This window comes from Hyperolius riggenbachi, chromosome 9, assembly GCF_040937935.1.
Source record: "Hyperolius riggenbachi isolate aHypRig1 chromosome 9, aHypRig1.pri, whole genome shotgun sequence".
Lineage (NCBI taxonomy): Eukaryota > Metazoa > Chordata > Amphibia > Anura > Hyperoliidae > Hyperolius > Hyperolius riggenbachi.
Window position 1 is genome coordinate 149,664,107 of NC_090654.1, and position 17,112 is coordinate 149,681,218.

Genomic DNA, 17,112 nt, shown 5'->3' on the forward strand with positions numbered 1-17,112 from the left:
CCGCATAGGTACATGCCACAGAGGTCCCCATAGCAGTTCCAGAGATCTGATGGCACCACCTTCCATCGAACATGAATGCATTATGCATCAAGATGAATTTCATACACTCGCACAAGAAATCCTTGTACCCATCGTCTTTGTTGGTTCTAACGAGGAACCTGCGGACCGCTCTTAGCCCCTCCCCGTGGGGGATTCTACTGTAAAGGCTCTCTACGTCTATGGTGGCTAACCTGTAGCCTGGTTTCCAAACCGTGTTTTCCACGAGTTTGATCGTATCGAGCGTATCGGCCAAGTAGGCCGGAACTCCCACGAGCAGGGGACGTAACAGATGGTCCAAAAAACGGGACAGACGTTCCGTGAGTGAACCACACCCCGAGACGATGGGTCTTCCCGGAGGAGCCTGTGCGGACTTGTGCAATTTGGGAAGGTGGTACCATACAGGGTACCTCGGGAACTGCGGGAGTAGGTCAAATGCCAGCCTCTGTGGGATGTACCCTCTCTCGACTCCCCGTCTTAACAAAGTGCGGAGTGTCGACTGATACTTGAATGTGGGGTTACTGTCCAGCCTAACATAATACTCAGTGTTGTTCAACTGTCTGTAGGCCTCTCTGGTATAGAATTCGTTCGACATGATTACCACATTCCCCCCTTTGTCCGCCTGTTTCACCACCAGGTCGCGGCGCTGCTTCAGCCATCTTATGGCTGCCTTATCCCCTTTGCTCAAATTGCTTGGGGCCTGATCATAGCACAATGCCTTCATTTCTGCAGCGACCTGGTGGAGAAACTGGTCAATAGGGGAACCGGGGGGAATGGATATGGGTCGTACAGACTTGCAGGCTCGAAAGTTCCCTGGATTGCCCAGGTAGAGTTCACGTGTGAGCATGTCTTCTTCTTCTCCCAAGGAACATGATCCCCCCTCCTCCCACAGCTCCTCCAGTATCCGGAGTGCCTCTATCTCGGCAGTATCCCAGTCCACCGCGGGACTGAACCCCAATGTGGACATGGGACTTGTCGCCAATGTCGGGCCTCCATCACTCTGTCCTTGGAGCCCCCCCGTGGCCTCCCCACCCTGGTATAATTGATTAATCATCATCTTCCTTGTGGTTTTGTATAGATCAACAAAAAAGTCCACATAATCGAAATTCTGTGTCGGCGAGAAACCCAAGCCCTTGCCTAACAGGGAAATGCAACATCCCGGTATGGTTAAGTCTGTCAGGTTGATCACTTGAAGTTCTCCTCCTTGCAGAGGCTGACCCATCCCCACTCCCATCCCTATTCCCTGGTTCTCCTCCTCTTCGTGCTGTTGTTGCCATGTTGGTTTTTGGTTGCTACTGGAGAGTCCCATGTCACGTTTTTCCGAGCGTCTGTTTCTTCCTCCTCTGCGGATTCTCCGCCTAAAGGGGTGGAGGCACATGGCTGTGTAGGGGCTGGTTTAACCTTCGGCTCAGGGACCTTTCCGCGTTTCTTTTTATTTTTAATTGGCTGCCTTGGTCTTGGTTTGTTTTCAGGTCCCTCGCTCTCTGAGTCCGAGCCTGAGTCGGTTGTCCAATAACCTTTGCCCTGCTTGGGTTTACCCCCTCGATTAGGGGTACCGCTTTGGCCCCTTACGTGGGGATTTTATAATCATAATAATAAAAAGATATTTTTTATATTGGGCAGCAGGATAGTAAAACAATATCATTTCATGCTACTATGGACAGACATACTAAATCCACAAAATGTTTGTATGCACAGAACAATGCACTATGTTTGAGTTGGCACTAGCTATTTTTGTATAATGTTATAATATTCAGAGTCATGGTACAGCATGCATGTTTTAAGCAGTTTTGATAACGAGCACGGTATGTTCATATTATTTGTCACTTTTAGCACATAAATATTATGTTGCCATAGCAACCGGAATCGCCGCACATGCTGGCTATATCCAGCGTAGGCAATGCACTATCACGCTCGCCAATAGAAAGGTGTGGCCCCGCCCCTTCACCCCCGCCCCTTATGACATCACTCCATGCACCAACCATGAGCGCGGAGGGTGCGGCTTCCAGAGTATACACAGGAAGCCCGCACGGCGCACTCATGAATACGGACACAAGCACGTGAACAAGCGCCAGTCAGGCGCGAAACGGCGTAGTGCAGTCCCTTCACCCTGGTCACCGAACCCTGACACACCCCAGCACAGACACCTGGAACAGGTTTGACACCGCGAAGAGCTACAATTATGTATGTATCATGTCTTGCATGAAGACAAATAGATGTGGAGCAGGCCGTGTGGCAGCACGGGGGAGCAGGCCGTGTGTGGAGCAGGCCGTGTGTGGAGTAGGCCATGTGTGGAGCAGGCCGTGTGGCAGCACGGGGGAGCAGGCCGTGTGTGGAGTAGGCCGTGTGTGGAGCAGGCCGTGTGGCAGCATGGGGGAGCAGGCCATGTGTGGAGCAGGCCGTGTGGCAGCACAGGGGAGCAGGCCGTGTGTGGAGCAGGCCGTGTGTGGAGCAGACCGTGTGGCAGCACAGGGGAGCAGGCCGTGTGGTAACAAATGCAGATTACAGTATAAAAAAGGAAAGGCATTTAACATAGCATGCTATTTTCACAAAACAACTTGTGTATTCTTACTTTTAGAATCCTTGGCTTTTTTTGTGAGGTCATCCCAGGACCCTTCAAACAATTCGGTGGCAATTGCAATCCAGGCAGTGTGGGCATTCTTGTTGTCCTTGTACTCCTCACTACCCTTTTCATAAAGGCATGGATGGGCCTGGATTTGAGTTAACAGCCCCTCAGTACTAAACCACGCCATCCTTCTTCTTCTATGCCTGTAAACAGGAAGAGGAAGGTACAGGAAGAAGAATTCTGGGAAAAGAAATTGCTTCTGGGTAAAAAACGCATGAAAATCGCTTGCCATTGCGATCAGTGCGGCGATTTGCAAGCGATTTTCATGCGTTCCTATCTTTTTCATTGGATCGCAATCGCGGGAAAAATCGCTCCGCCGTGCGATCGCGCTTGACTAAAAATCGCATCGCGGTAGTGGAAAATACCTACCGCGATTGCTATGTTATTCTGCAAACCCTAGCGATTTTAAAATCGCTAGCGCTTTGCGATTTTGCGATTCAGCTAGCGCAATCGCTCTAGTGGAAAAGGGCCCTCATTGTGGATGACATTACGTCCAGATGTTACTTTTCTGCCTAAGGTGGTATCCAGGTTTCACAGGAGTCAAGATATCTTCATACCTTCTTTTTGTGAAAATCCAACTAATGAAAAATAAAAACTTTTGCACTGCCTGGACATTAGGAGGTGTCTCATTCAATACCTGGAAATGACAAAACCTTGGAGGAAGACAGAGGCAATATTTGTTCTCTTTACTGGTAAATTCAGAGGAAATAAAGCTTCTAGGGGAACATTATCCAGATGGATTAAGCAGACAATTGTTGCTACCTACAGAACTCAGAATAAGCAGCTATCATCTACAATTAAGGCTCATTCTACAAGAGGAATGTCCGCTTCCTGGGCAGAGAGGGCAGGGGCCACTATTGAGCAGATCTGCAGAGCTTGCGACTTGGTCCAGTCACAACAATTTTGTCAAACACTATAGACTTAATATTATGGCCAGTTCAGATTTAAGTTATGGGAGAAAAGTGTTACAAGCTGTAGTCCCTCCCTAAAAGATTTGATCTTGTATATCTTCTCATTAGGGGTGCTGTCCAAATGACGCTCTGGGAAAGATTAACTTACCTTCGGTAACGTCTTTTCCAGAAGTCAAGAGGACAGCACCCCTACAACCCACCCTATTTTTGGGTTTGACTATAAATTAAAATCTATTTTTTTCAGCATCAATGGTTGTCCGTGTCTTTTTTTATGACTGAAGAGTGGAGGTACTTGCTCCCTATTTGTCCTGCTGCCTATTTTGTATGCACATGTTTTATTTTTGTTTCAGCTTCCTGTCCTCAGTCAGGGAGGGAGACAAGTCTCATTAGGGGTGCTGTCCTCTTGACTTCTGGAAAAGACATTACCGAAGGTAAGTTGAGCTTTTGCCGCGGCAGGAAAGAAATATAGCAGGGTCCATATACTTTTCACTTCAGTTGTCCTTTAATGTTCTCAGTCATCTAGGGAGCATATGCAACAACTTCAGACATAGCATGCTGCAGCTCAACACAATAACATACTGGCTGGCTGATGGCTGCAAGTCTGTGACAAACAAATTGCTCACCCTCAGCCAGTCAGCTGTCCTCCATTCCTCCACAGTCAGGACAGCAGTGCCACTTCCTACCTTCTGCTGTGCAAGTAAAATGAAACACTGCTGCTCTCCCCCCTCCTCACTCACTGTCAGACTCCTCACACAGCACAATAAGTTGCTTTTCCCCAATGATGACCTTCCTCACCTGCTCTCCTTTCACTTCTCCACCTACCTTGACTGAATGCTGTAAGTGTAAACACTCAGTACAAAAATGCTGCCCCTGTGATCTATGCGTCTTCACCTTCCTTCATGAGAGAACTGGCACTGCTCTCCATGCTGCTGTTGTGTCCCTTATTCGCTAACTCTGCCTGAGTCTAGTGCGGAGGACTGACCACGCCAAATGCAAGTTCCAGGGATCAGCAATGGCACTCTCCAAGGCATAATATGAGAAAGTGCTGGTTTCTGAAGCCTAGTGTGAGGATCCGCTCGGCTGCCTGAGCAGGCAGGCAGCCTTTTGACCACTGTTCAGATCTGCATTCTGCAGGTCTCTGGAAGATAGACCTTTTGTCAGTTTTGCAGCTTGCTGCTGAGGAATTTGCATACGTTTGTCATGCAGATTGCCTAGCCACATCCTTTGTAGGCTTGTACTATAAATACCATGTGATATCACAGATCTTTGCTGGTCATAAGGGTTAGTCCTGTGGAACACTCCTGGAGTGTCAGCCTTGCTCTTTGTTTGAAGATTAGCTTAGAGTAATTCCTGGGACTGCACTAGGCAGGTTCCCTAGTGCAGTTAGGATTGCATATCTGTTTTGTTTGTCTGTTGCGATTGTCCTGTCCCAGCGGTGGCCGACAGGAAGTCGTTCTGATCTTTCTTCTTGGAGTATAGCTGGAGCAGCGGTTGTTGCCAGCTATCTCATCTGTTCTGTCTTGCCTGGATCGCACTCACCTTGCGCTAGTGCTGTGGATTCGTCTCTCTCTCTTATTCCTGTTTTCGTGTATCTGTCTTGTCTGCTACGAACGCTTGCTGGAGGCTCGGTGAGGTAACCGTTAAGCAAGCGCTCGCGTCCTCTGTTTCATGTTTGTCTGTCGGTGGTTAGTTAGGCGTGCTTGTCTCTGTTGTGCTTATCACGCGGAGACCGCGCATAAACACGTGCACTGTTGCGAATGAGTGCGGTGTTCGCGTTTAGTTAGCGTTTGTTATTTTCTCATTGTATGATTTGCTGTGCCTTTGCTACTCTTGTGTTCTGCCTTGCTGTAGCCTTGTGTCACCTCTGGCAATCGCCTCTCTCGCGATTGCGTTCCTACTTCATATCTGCTGTTGTGTGTGCACCGTCGCGGGTTGGCAACTAGTTTGGTGCACACACATACAATCTGTCCCTTTGCTCAATCTCATTCGCAATCGCTTCTCAGGCGATTGCGTTCTCACTCGGTTTCCTTTGTTGTGTGTCCGCCGTCGCAGGTTGGTGGCTAGATTGGTGGACATACATACATTCCTCATCTGTGCTTATTCAGTCTTGTGTCTCTGTTAGCAATCCCCATCTCTGGCGATTGCCTTCCCACTTTATCTTCCTGGTTGTGTGTCCGCCGTCGCAGGGTGGCGGCTAGATTGGTGAACACACATACCCTCTGTCGCTTTGACCTCTCTCTTTCAGGGCTATCTTGCCCTGCGTTTCTTCGCTTCGTACAATTCCTGTCTGGCGTCGCCTTATACGCTTGTGGAGGATTTCCGCAGTGTCGGCGCACGTCTTGTGCGCTGATCACGGAGAGAATTCCACAATCGTTACAGTATGACCAGCCAAACCGAAATTCCCAGTGTAGAGGGAATTTTCGATTTGTACGATTTGGTCAAATATGGGTCCTGTGTCTTTAAGAGGTTTAAGATACTGGACTCTGAAACCAGAGATGAGTTCATACCAGAATGTTCCAGATTTTTGGCAAATCCTGAATTTCAGGCCACCAATATTTCCACTTGGAGTGGTCAGATTGCTTACAATCTTTTCCAAGGGGATCTGTTCGTGTGGGCTGATGAGTATGCCAGACACAAAAATCTGAGACATAACCCTCGCAGATTTCTGTCTCATGTGTTTTCTTGTAAGCTTGGAACTTGCATGCCAGGTTATTTCTATGAGTTTTTTCTTGCAGTGCATGATGCTGATCAGATTAGGTTATGCAACATTTCTGTGTCATTACCATATGTTAATGAGTTGGTGCTTGTAGGCCAATCTGCTAATTCGGCTTGTCAGCCAAAAGATTTGTTGCCCATAGCAACCACAAATAAAGAGGTTATTTCTGTCAAGTCTGAAATGTGCAAAACCATTCAGTATGATAATCAGTTCAATGTTTCTCACGCCACTTCAGCCTCTAAGCAGATGCAAGAGAACTGCCTGGAAACGTTTCTTGCATTTAAACAGACATGCAAAGTGGCTAAAAAGGGAAAAACTAAAAAGCCCAAGCATCTGACTAAAACACTCCCTAAAGATATGTGCAATAATGTTGCTCAGTCTCCAGGTTTTTTGCCCCAAGCCAAAGCTTATGTGGATCCTATTGTAGGTAGGATCGTACACTATATTAAAGCAGTTAAAAAATCTGTTCTGGTTCCTGATCTCCACCCATATGGAGATTATCTAGATACTGGCTTGTTTGAACCTCCATTTGCCTCATGGGACATTGGGGCCTTGATGGAGGAATTTGATTTTGATTGGAAAGCCTTTTGCGATTTTTACATCGCAAAAAGCGAAGATGTCTTGAATGATTGTCTCGATTCTATGTACCTTTTGATTGATTCCGAATAAATGTGACGAGGGCGATGTGGATCTGGTGATTTATGTATGGCAGACGATTTTGGATGAGTTGCACACACACCAATCAATTGATTCCAATAAAGAGACATCGTTGTCGGATGATTGTTCCTGCCTTTCTGGGGTAAAGCATGTGAGTCGTGACATTGTGCGATCTGAAATGGATGGGTGTACCACCGTGGTTGAGTCCTGTGCGAATCCTGAAAGATTCTCTCCTGACCGTGTGTAGTTTGAATCTATGCGATCTAATGCCTGTTTCTCAGATGTTCCTGCAGATTGTGATCAGCATGAATGTGCCAGTTTTCTCAAGGATGTGTGGTACCCCTTGTCATTTAGAGACAGATCTTTAAGATCTTCCAACTGTGATCCTGCTATGGGGAAAATTAATAAATTATGCAGCATCAAAAGTAAAATTAATGTCTAATAAATTTTCTCCTGTTGTTGTCGCTATTTCTTCTGCAAATGAGTCTTTGTGTCACCCTGTTCACACCTGTAAGGGCCTGTTGCCTGATGACAGTTGCTCCAGTGTTTCTGTCCTGAACGCCTTACAGTCTGCCCCGCAGATCGGAGGTTTGCGCTATGGAAGCGTCAGTTTCACAACCTAAAGCGATTTTTGATTCGCAAGTTTTGCTTTCTGACTCGACAATTTTAGCCGAATCTAAGAGTGAGACAGCGCTTCGGTTTTGCGAATCTGATGCTGAAGCTTTTTTGCTTTGCCCAGAGAAGCTTTCTCTGAGCCTGCCCTGTACCATGAATGAAAACATGATCTCCACTCGCTCTGACATTTGTGAGTCCCTTTCTTGTTCTGAGGAAAATGCTGATTCTGCACCCTGTACTCTGGATGAGTTAATATGGCCTTGTTTAGAGTCTCCTGCAGTGTCCCTAGAGGCTCGTCTAGGTATTGCTGCTATACTCACCTGTTTTTCTGCAGTTTTGGAGTTGCAAGCTAGTTTGATTGCTACACAGAATTCTGGGTGCAGTGAGATTACAGTTAGGGAGTCAGTGTGTGTTCCAGTAAATACTCCTGTACATTCCCCTTATGATGATGAATTTCAGTCTCAGTTTATGGTGGAACCTTCCCTGGGACAGCTGCCCTGTCCACAAAATAAAGTTCCAGTTTTGCCCTGTAACATGGATAGTTCAGAATCCTTCTTAGAAAACTTGGAAAATGATGTTCCTGAGGTCTTGTCTGATGTCCTGGAGACCTCCGAGTTCCTCCCAAAGGGTGTAGAACTTGTAGGAGATGTCTCCTGCCCCCCAAGTCCTTCTGAGGTGTTGCCCACTTCAGTAGGCATTGCTGTTGTGCTAACTTCCTTTGCAGCTCTGGTGGAGCTTCACTCATATGTAGTCAATGATGATATTTTTGTCACAGAGATTTCTAAGTTTGAGTCCAAACCTTCTTTTGAAGGTCCAGTGCTTGAGACCACTGCTCGTGATGATTCTCTGCCTGGTTCTGGTTTTGGTCTTGTTGTAACGGACTCTGAGGTTGGCAGTTCCTCGACGTGTCCTGAGGTTCCCCTTGGGCTAGTGTACCCTGATGTGTTCTGTGACCCAGAAAGCCCAAGTGTGTCTCGGTTGCCAGCCTGCTCAGATGCTTCCTCGGTGGAAACCTGTTCTGATGTGGCCTCTCTGCCTGCATGCCCAGAGGTGGTCCCTTAAGGCCCTGGTCTTCATGCTCGTCCTGGTAATTCTGAATCCGGAATTGTCATTGGTTCCATAGGGGTTCTTGATAGTTCTCCATGTGAGCCTGGTGGTCGTTCTGCCCTCCTGGGATCTCTGCGGAGCTCCAAAGTGTTCTGGGAGGTCCTGGGAGAAATATTTCCTGGTACCTTGGATGAGATCAGCAGTGGGTGCTTTGTGGAAAGGGACACTTCGAATGGGTATTGTTGCAGGTTTGGTATTTTTGGACGGTCCCTGGAAGGTGGTGGGCATGGCTCGGTGGGTGTCGATGGCTTCTTCTCTGGCATTCACAGTCCTGATGGGTGTTACACTGAGACTTGTGGTACTGATAGGCATGTTTCGGTGGCTTCTCCTTCCGATGAGGTTGGTTTCGGGTGGGCTGACTCTGGAATTGGGCCTTGTCGGGCTGTCCTGACCTTCATGAGTCTTCAGTTAGAGTCTTTTGCAAATATCAGGTTAGAGGCTCGTCTGGAATCCGACCCTAGAGGGGGGGGGGGGGTACTGTGAGGATCCGCTCGGCTGCCTGCGCAGGCAGGCAGCCTTTTGACCACTGTTCAGATCTGCATTCTGCAGGTCTCTGGAAGAGAGACCTTTTGTCAGTATTGCAGCTTGCTGCTGAGGAATTTGGATACACTCCCCTACCCCTACCTGCCTCCCCTGGCAGGGCAGAGGAGCGGTTCCTCTGCACTCCACAGCTCCACCTGCCGACAGGAATTTCCCTCTACAGGTGCGTTGCACCTTTTGCTGGGTTCCCTCAAATTACACGCTTGTGGAGGATTTCCGCAGTGTCAGCGCACGTCTTGTGCGCTGATCACGGAGAGAATCCCACAATCGTTACAATATGGTCATATTTTTTACTCATGTGTTTACCAGGAGACCTATATACCCATAGTGTTTGGGGATTCTTTATAGTTTTATTGTGTTTTTAGTTGTTTGAATAAAGCTTGATACTTTTTGGTATACAATAGAATTGTCGTGCAATTTAATTCATCAGTGGTCACCCCTTATACATAGGGTTCTTTTTTCTTCGAATGGCCCATAGCAATGATTGGCGACTTCTATGAGAAGCTGCGATCATTCTGAAAAAAGTTTCCCATCCACCCTTCACTTATACGCTTACAGGACGCATAAAAAAATTACTGAGGACATCTTGTGGCCAAATAGTAAAAGGACATCTACCAACATATTTTTTTTTTTTATTAAAGACTTTTTTACATTTAAAATTCCCTCCCACACTTTCCCCAAGGAACCCAAAAACATTTTGTATACTTAAAAAAAATTACAATAAAAAAAAAATACTTAAATAGTTACCTTAGGGACTGAACTTTTTAATATACAAGTCAAGAGGGTATATTACTGTTATTTTTTAAATTGTGGGCATATAAGTAGTCATGGATGCAAAACTGAAAAAATGCACCTTTATTTTCAAATAAAATATTGGCTCCATATATTGTGATAGGGACATAATTTGAATGGTGTAATAACTGGGACAAATGGGCAAATAAAATATGTGGGTTTTAATTATGGTAGCATGTATTATTTTAAAACTATAATGGCCAAAACCTGAGAAATAATGACTTTTTCCCACTTTTTTATTATTATTCCTGTTAAAATGCATTTCAAATAAAATACTTAGTAAAATATACCACTCAAAGCCTAATTGGCGATGGAAAAACAAGATATAGATCATTTTGTTGTGATAAGTAGTGATTAAGTTATTGGCAAATGAATGGGAGGAGCACTGAAATGTGAAAATTGCTCTGGTCCAGAAGGGGAAAATACACTGAAGGCATAGTTACATAGTTACATAGTGATTTTGGTTGAAAAAAGACATACGTCCATCGAGTTCAACCAGTATAAAGTACAACACCAGCATGCTCCCTCACATATCCCTGTTGATCCAGAGGAAGGTGAAAAAACCCTTACAAGGCATGGTCCATTTAGCCCCTAAAGGGAAAAATTCCTTCCCGACTCCAGATGGCAATCAGATAAAATCCCTGGATCAACATCATTAGGCATTACCTAGTAATTGTAGCGATGGATGTCTTTCAACGCAAGGAAAGCATCTGTCACGATCTGTTCCTGCTGGTGACGTTTGTGAACTGTATGGACTTCCTCTGTTCACCAGCAGATGTCCCCTCTCATTTCAAGAACATTTTACATTCCTCCTGAAGTTTCCTCTGCCCACCAGAAGAGGTCTCTGTATTCAAGAACTGTGTCTCTGCAGCCTTGGAAGAGGTCACATGACCATCCTGCAGAGTATATAAGTCCAGCTACAACAGAACACTGTTAGCTAGTTCATTGGTGATGATAGCCCTAGAGCAGGGCTGCCCAATAGGTCGATCGCGATCTACCGGTAGATCGCGACCGCCTTCTTGGTAGATCGCGGCCTCTCGGCCGCGTCTCGTAAAAGTAAAGTTTGTTGCGGCCAGCAGCTCATCGTTTAGCTGCTGGCCAATAAGGATGCAGGCGAGGAGAGAGGGAGGAGAGAGGCGGCGTGGCTGCTATGTCATGGCTGGGGGCGGCGACGGGCAGCCCGCAACGTGCGTGCTTGTAACGTGCCCGGCGCCGCCCCCAGCCATGACGTAGCGGCTGAGCCGCCTCTCTCTTCGCCGCCGCTTCTCTCCTGCATCCCATTGGCCTGCTAGTCTCTCCTCTGCCTGCTAACCTACGCTGCAGGTAAATACCCCTGGAGGGCCCGTATACCTTGCTAACCTACACTGGGGGCCCATATACCTGGCTAACCTACACTGGGGGCCCATATACCTTGCTAACCTACACTGGGGGCCCATATACCTTGCTAACCTACACTGGGGGCCCATATACCTTGCTAACCTACACTGGGGGCCCATATACCTGGCTAACCTACACTGGGGGCCCATATACCTGGCTAACCTACACTGGGGGCCCATATACCTTGCTAACCTACACTGGGGGCCCATATACCTTGCTAACCTACACTGGGGGCCCATATACCTGGCTAACCTACACTGGGGGCCCATATACCTGGCTAACCTACACTGGGGGCCCATATACCTTGCTAACCTACACTGGGGGCCCATATACCTTGCTAACCTACACTGGGGGCCCATATACCTGGCTAACCTACACTGGGGGCCCATATACCTGGCTAACCTACACTGGGGGCCCATATGCCTGGCTAACCTACACTGGGGGCCCATATGCCTGGCTAACCTACACTGGGGGCCCATATGCCTGGCTAACCTACACTGGGGGCCCATATGCCTGGCTAACCTACACTGAGGGCCCATATACCTGGCTAACTACACTGAGGGCCCATATGCCTGGCTAACCTATACTGAGGGCCCATATACCTGGCTAACCTACACTGGGGGCCCGTATACCTTGCTAACCTACACTGGGGGCCCATATGCCTGGCTAACCTACACTGAGGGCCCATATACCTGGCTAACCTACACTGAGGGCCCATATACCTGGCTAACTACACTGAGGGCCCATATGCCTGGCTAACCTATACTGAGGGCCCATATACCTGGCTAACCTACACTGGGGGCCCGTATACCTTGCTAACCTACACTGGGGGCCCATATGCCTGGCTAACCTACACTGAGGGCCCATATACCTGGCTAATCTACACTGAGGGCCCATATACCTGGCTAATCTACACTGAGGGCCCATATACCTGGCTAATCTACACTGAGGGCCCATATACCTGGCTAATCTACACTGAGGGCCCATATACCTGGCTAATCTACACTGAGGGCACATATACCAGGCTAACCTATACTGAGGCCACGTAACCTATGCTGCAGGCACATATACCTGGCTAACCTACGCCGGGGGGGGGGGGGGGGGCCTAGCATTTGGGACGTTGGTAGATCTCCTGGCCTCGGCAAATTTTAAAGTAGCTTGCGAGCCGAAAAAGTGTGGGCACCCCTGCCCTAGAGCCTGTGTTCTGGTCCTTTTCCTGTTACCTGATTCTTGTTACCTGATTCTTGTTACCTGATTCCTGTCTGCCTTTTACCTGATTGTTTGACTCCCTGGTGTATGATATTGGCTTTGTCTGACTATTCTTCTGCTCACCGATTGTATTGCTTGATGTCCTGGTATCTGATCTCGGCTTGTTGACTAACCTATTGCCTGCTGCATATGTCCTGCGCTTGAATGTATATTATCCTGTGTATATACATATATATATATATTAGTTAGTTAGCTTAGTTAGACAGGGTCCGGGGTTCACTGTGTGCACACTGTATATACTGTAGATTTGGTTTGTGTATGTCTGATCGTAAGACATTTGCCTGCAATCGTATTGCCAGTTTGCAATCATATTGCTACTTGTACAGTTTACTTGTATTTATGTTCATGCACCAATTGCAGAATCACTTGTGTATATATCCTGCCTTTGTAAATAAACCATTACTTTATTTCACCTTTACCCTGGTTTTGGTCTTCAGTATTTCCACATTAAGTGACATTCTGCATTCAGTGCAAATCTGCGTGCACTGCTCGTTACAGAATGAACTAGCCCAAAACAGTCACTAGGAAATACTGAAGGTTCATTCGTTCCAGCCATGGGGTTAAACTGGACTCCGCAGGATATAGATTACTTTGCCATATTTGCAGAGGAGGATAGAAAACACTGTTATAAAGAGTTTTTAGATTACTCTTATGATAAATTGCAGCAATTAATTTCACAAATTAATTATTTTGTGCAGCAAAATATTTTTTCAGTGTCTGATGGTACAAGCCCTGCTGCAGATTCTGCAAAGTCTTTTGGTAGCTAAAAATCCAGCTACAACAACCTATTATCAGCCTAATCAACAGATTAAGCCAATTAACCCTTTAAGCTATGTTCAGAGTAATCTATCTGCTCCCATTAAAAGTGACTGGGACCCTCCGTTTGGAAAATGGGAGATTGAGTGTCTGTTTAATGATTTGAATGATGATTGGAGGTCGTTAATTAGCTATTATGCTCAGAAAGATGAACAATTTGTTTCCGCAAGTATAAAATCTGCAAAAACTTTGGTTGATTTGGGTGTGTGCATGCAAAGGTCTGTTTCTCCTTTAATTGATGCATGGGAGAGAGTTCTGTCCACTTACTTTCCTTCTGCTAATCTTTCTAATGACCAGCTCACACAGTGCTCAGTAGCTAAAGTTAAACTTGCTTCTAATCACAAGTCAGTTCCCCTTCAGACTGCAAAAAGATCTACACCTTGGTTAAAGCAGTATCCAGTTACATACCAAGAGCCTGTTCTCACTTTGAAAACTGTCAAGAAAGCAAAGAATAAACGGAAATACTTTCCAACCTCATCTATTCACCATTCACTACCTGTTGCACCAGATCCAGGTGGAATCACTTTACAGACTTTGACACAAAAGCCTGCAGACTCTTGCACCCAGCTTCCTGCAGACTCTTGCACCCAGCTTCCTGCAGACTCTTGCACCCAGCTTCCTGCAGACTCTTGCACCCAGCTTCCTGCAGACTCTTGCACCCAGCTTCCTGCAGACTCTTGCACCCAGCTTCCTGCAGACTCTTGCACCCAGCTTCCTGCAGACTCTTGCACCCAGCCTCTTGCAGAACCTCTCATCCAGCCGCCTGCAGAACCTCTCATCCAGCCGCCTGCAGAACCTCTCATCCAGCCGCCTGCAGAACCTCTCATCCAGCCTCCTGCAGAACCTCTCATCCAGCCTCCTGCAGAACCTCTCATCCAGCCTCCTGCAGAACCTCTCATCCAGCCTCCTGCAGAACCTCTCATCCAGCCTCCTGCAGAACCTCTCATCCAGCCTCCTGCAGAACCTCTCATCCAGCCTCCTGCAGAACCTCTCATCCAGCCTCCTGTAGAACCTCTCATCCAGCCTCCTGCAGAACCTCTCATCCAGCCTCCTGCAGAACCTCTCATCCAGCCTCCTGCAGAACCTCTCATCCAACCGCCTGCAGAACCGCTCATCCAGCCGCCTGCAGACTCTTGCATCCAGCCTCCTGCAGACTCTTGCATCCAGCCTCCTGCAGACTCTTGCATCCAGCCTCCTGCAGACTCTTGCATCCAGCCTCCTGCAGACTCTTGCATCCAGCCTCCTGCAGACTCTTGCATCCAGCCTCCTGCAGACTCTTGCATCCAGCCTCCTGCAGACTCTTGCATCCAGCCTCCTGCAGACTCTTGCATCCAGCCTCCTGCAGACTCTTGCATCCAGCCTCCTGCAGACTCTTGCACCCAGCCTCCTGCAGACTCTTGCACCCAGCCTCCTGCAGACTTTGCATACAGCTGTCTACAGAACCTTGTCTCCAGCCGCCTGCAGACTCTTGCATCCTGCCAGCAGAACTTTGCATCCAGCTTGCAGAAACCTGTATTCAGCTCACAGTCTTCTTACTTTCGGCACAGCAGTGGTTAACTTCATCTCTTCCTGCCAGATCTTTGCAAACTACAACTTCTGACATGTCTACACAGCCTACAGCTCCTGCCAAGTCTGCAAGGGACAGCACTTCGCTCCAGCCACTGCCAGCTAGTTTGCCAGCCTGTCCAGGTGCATCTTTGCCAACCAGTCCAGCAGTAAATTTGCCATCCTGTTCAGCTGCATCTCTGCCAACAGGTCCAGCGGAAAGTCTGCTTCAGCCCGCACAGACTCTGCTTCAGCCCGCACAGACTCTGCTTCAGCCCGCACAGACTCTGCTTCAGCCCGCACAGACTCTGCTTCAGCCCGCACAGACTTTGCTTCAGCCCGCACAGACTCTGCTTCAGCCCGCACAGACTTTGCTTCAGCCCGCACAGACTTTGCTTCAGCCCGCACAGACTTTGCTTCAGCCCGCACAGACTTTGCTTCAGCCCGCACAGACTTTGCTTCAGCCCGCACAGACTTTGCTTCAGCCCGCACAGATTTTGCTTCAGCCCGCACAGGCTTTGTTCCAGCTCGCACAGACTGTATCGGGGTGTCTACCAACGGCCCAGCCAGGTGCTCAGACAGGTGCTCAGCCAACGGCCCAGCCAGGTGCTCAGCCAACGGCCCAGCCAGGTGCTCAGCCAATGGCCCAGCCAGGCGCTCAGCTAATGCTCCAGACCCCTGAAACTACCCAGCCTGTTGCTACCTTGTCTGAAACTACCCAGCCTGTTGCCACCTTGCCTGAAGCTAGCCAGCCTGTTGCTACCCTGCCTGAAGCTAGCCAGCCTGTTGCCACCCTGCCTGAAGCTAGCCAACCTGTTGCCACCCTGCCTGAAGCTAGCTAACCTGTTGACACCCTGCCTGAAGCTATCCAGTCTGTTGCCACCCTGCCTGAAGCTATCCAGTCTGTTGCCACACTGCCTGGAGCTAGCCAGCCTGTTGCCACCCTGCCTGGAGCTAGCCAGCCTGTTGCCACCCTGCCTGGAGCTAGCCAGCCTGTTGCCACCCTGCCTGAAGCTATCCAGCCTGTTGCCACCGTGCCTGAAGCTATCCAGCCTGTTGCCACCCTGCCTGAAGCTATCCAGTCTGTTGCCACACTGCCTGGAGCTATCCATTCTGTTGCCACCCTGCCTGGAGCTAGCCAGCCTGTTGCCACCCTGCCTGGAGCTAGCCAGCCTGTTGCCACCCTGTCTGAAGCTAGCCAGCCTGTTGCCACCCTCTCTGAAACTACCCAGCCTGCTGCAACCCTGTCTGATGCCCACCCTCTAAAGACTTTTGTTGATGCCCGCCCTCTAAAGACTTGTTGATGCCCGCCGTCTAAAGACTTTTGTTGTTCCTCAGCTCCTACAGACTTCTGACAACAAAGCACAGTTTTGCAGACCTCTGCTAAAGCCGAATCAATTGTCCTGGTGGGGGTATACTATTGAGCTGTTTTGCTGGAGACTTGTTTACATGCTGTCCTTCCTGCTGGTGTCTAGTCCACTGCCCTGCTTGATGACATCTGCTTCCTGGTTCTGCCTGCTGCCTTTCCTGATATCTGGTTCCTGGTCCTGCCTGCTTCCGTTTCTGATGACATCTGGTTCCTGGTCCTGCCTGCTTCCGTTTCTGATGACATCTGGTTCCTGGTCCTGCCTGCTGTCTTTCCTGATGACATCTGGTTCCTGGTTCTACCTGCTGCCTTTCCTGATGACATCCAGTTCCTGGTTCTGCCTGCTGCCCTTCCTGACGAACACGGTAAATCCAGCGCTGCAGACTTGGGCGCAGCAGCGCAGGAGACTTGGGCGCAGCCGGCGCCACCATAGGCCGTAATAGGAACTACGGCTATCGCAGGCACAGGGTGTAACTTCAGCGCCGTCAGAAGACGGACCTGAAGTTGCTTTTAAAACAATAATTCGGCTTCCAGCAATTGCTGGAAGCCGAATTATTTCATTCCCCCACTATCCATGTCGGCCTGGAGGGGGAATAGTAATTAACACGGCCCGGACTTGTGCGGCAGCAGGATCAGTCATATACTGGCTGTGTCCTGCGCCCAAGTCTCCGGCGCCGTTCTCTCTCGTACGCCTTCCTGATGACATCTGCTTCCTGGTTCTGCCTGCTGCCCTTCCTGA